Source organism: Bison bison, unplaced genomic scaffold (assembly GCF_000754665.1).
Source record: "Bison bison bison isolate TAMUID 2011002044 unplaced genomic scaffold, Bison_UMD1.0 scf7180017864241, whole genome shotgun sequence".
NCBI classification, from domain to species: Eukaryota; Metazoa; Chordata; class Mammalia; order Artiodactyla; family Bovidae; genus Bison; species Bison bison.
This window is the reverse complement of record NW_011494813.1, coordinates 3,371,411-3,374,693: the sequence shown is the minus strand read 5'-3', so window position 1 is coordinate 3,374,693 and position 3,283 is coordinate 3,371,411.

The following is a 3,283-nucleotide window of genomic DNA, read 5'->3' as shown; positions in this document are numbered from 1 at the left end:
AAGTGAAGGGCTGGAAAAAGATTTTCCATGCAAATTGGGACCAAAAGAAAGCAGGAGTCACAATACTCGTATCAGATAAATTAGACTTTAAAACAAAGGCTGTGAAAAGAGACAAAGAAGGTCACTACATAATGATCAAAGGATCAATCCAAGAAGAAGATATAACAATTATAAATATATATCCACCCAACATGGGAGCACCGCAGTATGTAAGACAAATCCTAACAAGTATGAAAGGAGAAATTAACAATAACACAATAATAGTGGGAGACTTTAATACCCCACTCACACTTATGGATAGATCAACTAAACAGAAAATTAACAAGGAAAAAAAAACAAAACAAAACATGTATCTATAAAGCTCACTAAAGCAAAGCACAGTAAAATGAGGTATGGCAGTAAAAGGCGTTAAATTTATCAAAAAAAAAAAAAAAGTGCTGAAAAATTAAAAAAAAAAAGTCTCTAAGATCTTTTTCATATAAAATTATTTGATTTTATGAATATACTCTAAAGGCACCTATTATACCTACATAGGGAACTTTCCCATGGCTCAGACAGTAAAGAGTCTGCCTGAAGTGCAGAAGATCCAGGTTCAATCCCTGGGTTGGGAAGATCCCCTGCAGAAGGAATGGCAAGCTCCTCCAGTATTCTTGCCTGGAGAATTCCATGGGCAGAAGGAGCCTGGCAGTCTAGAGTCCATGGGGCTGCAAAGAGTGGGACACAACTAAGCAACTTTCACTTCACTTTCACATATACATAGATAATTAACTTAGTTCTATTTGCTAAAGACCTTAAGGCTTTTTCTAGATATCAGTCAATTCAATAAACAATTGTTCATGGATTCCTGTGTGCAAATTGTTGTGTTAGGCATGGAAGTAAGCATGCTGTCTTCCCACAAGGAATTTAAATGGCTAGTTAATAAGTGAATATTGTTATTGTGAATTAATGTAGATATTAATAGCTATGAATGATAGCATAAATATGATAGTATTATGTGAATACTGACTGATAACAATATAAGAAAGAATTAAATAAAGCCAGCAATAATAGGAGTGCAGATATCTGTGGGACAGGTTATGGAGTAGAGAAAAATATATTTCATTTGGGAAGATTAGAGAAGAATTCATAGACTATAATATTTAAGCCAGACTTTTGAGGATGGGTATGTTCTCTTGATGAAAGTGAAAGAGGAGAGTGAAAAAGTTGGCTTAAAGCTCAACATTCAGAAAACGAAGATCATGGCGTCTGGTCCCATCACTTCATGGCAGATAGATGGGGAAACAGTGGAAACAGTGTCAGACTTTATTTTTGGGGGCTCCAAAATCACTACAGATGGTGACTGGAGCCATGAAATTAAAAGACACTTACTCCTTGGAAGGAAAGTTATGACTAACCTAGATAGCATATTCAAAAGCAGAGATATTACTTTGCCAACAAAGGTCCGTCTAGTCAAGGCTATGGTTTTTCCAGTGGTCATGTATGGATGTGAGAGTTGGACTGTGAAGAAAGCTGAGCACCGAAGAATTGATGCTTTTGAACTGTGGTGTTGGAGAAGACTCTTGAGAGTCCCTTGGACTGCAAGGAAATCCAACCAGTCCCTTCTGAAGGAGATCAGCCCTGGGATTTCTTTGGAAGGAATGATGCTAAAGCTGAAACTCCAGTACATTGACCACCTCATGTGAAGAGTTGACTCATTGGAAAAGACTCTAATGCTGGGAGGGATTGAGGGCAGGAGGAGAAGGGGACAACAGAGGATGAGATGGTTGGATGGCATCACCGACTCGATGGACATGAGTCTGAGTGAACTCCGGGAGTTGGTGATGGACAGGGAGGCCTGGTGTGCTGCGATTCATGGGGTCGCAAAGAGCCAGACACGACTGAGCGACTGAACTGAACTGAACTGAACTGATGTTTATCATACCTGGAGAACCAGTGGTCAGAGTTGGCTATAATGGGATGGGAAATTCAGCTTGCCTGATAGGAGAGGAGGCTGTAGGAAGGAGCTAGTGATATAGTAGCTTCAGGGCCCTCAGTTGCATGAACCATTTCTGCTGTCTTCTATAAGGCTGCCACAACAGAATTCCACAGGTTGGTGGCTTAAACAACAGAAATTTGTTTTCTAGTAGTTCAGGCGGAGAAGGCGATGGCACCCCACTCCAGTACTCTTGCCTGGGAAATCCCATGGACGGAGGAGCCTGGTAGGCTGCAGTCCATGGGGTCACGAAGAGTCAGACATGACCAAGCAACTTCACTTTCACTTTTCATTTTCATGCACTGGAGAAGGAAATGGCAACCCACTCCAGTGTTCTTGCCTGGAAAATCCCAGGGATCGGGGAGCCTGGTGGGATGCCATCTATGGGGTCACACAGAGTCAGACTGAAGCGACTTAGCAGCAGCAGCAGCAGTTCAGGAGGCTGGAAGTCCAAGATCAAGGTGCCAGCCTGGTCATGTCTTTGGAGGCCTCTCTCTTTGACCTGTGGATGGCCACTTTATGTCTGCGTCCTCTCATGGCCTTTTGTCTGTGTATGTGCATCCCTGGTGTGTCTCTCTTTTTTTGTAAGGACACCAGTTGTATTAGATCAAGGCCTCACCCTTTTGACCTCATTTGATCTTAATTACCCCCATAAACGTCCTATCTCCAAATACAGTGTCACTGGGGGTGGAGTTTCCTATGAATAGAGATGTTATACACAACAATTTATAACAATGTCTAAGGCTCTGAGAGGAGCCCTGGCCTTGAATCCACATGAATATATACGTATCTGAAAGGTGAGGTTTTTCTTTTTTTTTTTTTTTTTGGTATGCTTTAAGAGCAAACCTCTAGATAGCATAGGTTTCAGGGCTTTCCTTTCCTGGTGGCTCATATGGTAAAGAATCCTCCTGCAATGCAGGAGACCCAGATTTGACCCCTAGTTCAGGAAGACCCCCTGGAGAAGGGAATGGCTACCCACTCCAGTATTCTTGCCAGGAAAAGCCCATGGACAGAGGAGCCTGGCAGGCTATAGTCTATGGGTTTGCAAAAAGTTGGGCACGACTGAGCAACTAACACTAATACACTTTTAGGCACCTTGAAACCTGGGTCCTTCTGTCTGGGAGCAAGATACTCATTAGGTTCATTGTTCAGCAGAAGAGTAAGGGTGCTTTATGGGCAAACTGGGCACATGAGCGGCTCCCCCATCATCTGACATGGGGGATATGGGGGCTGATGTGAATCCCAAGTTCTGATGAAACTATGAATGCTTTTAGATTGAGGGATCAGTACATAGGAATTAAAGGTGTGAGT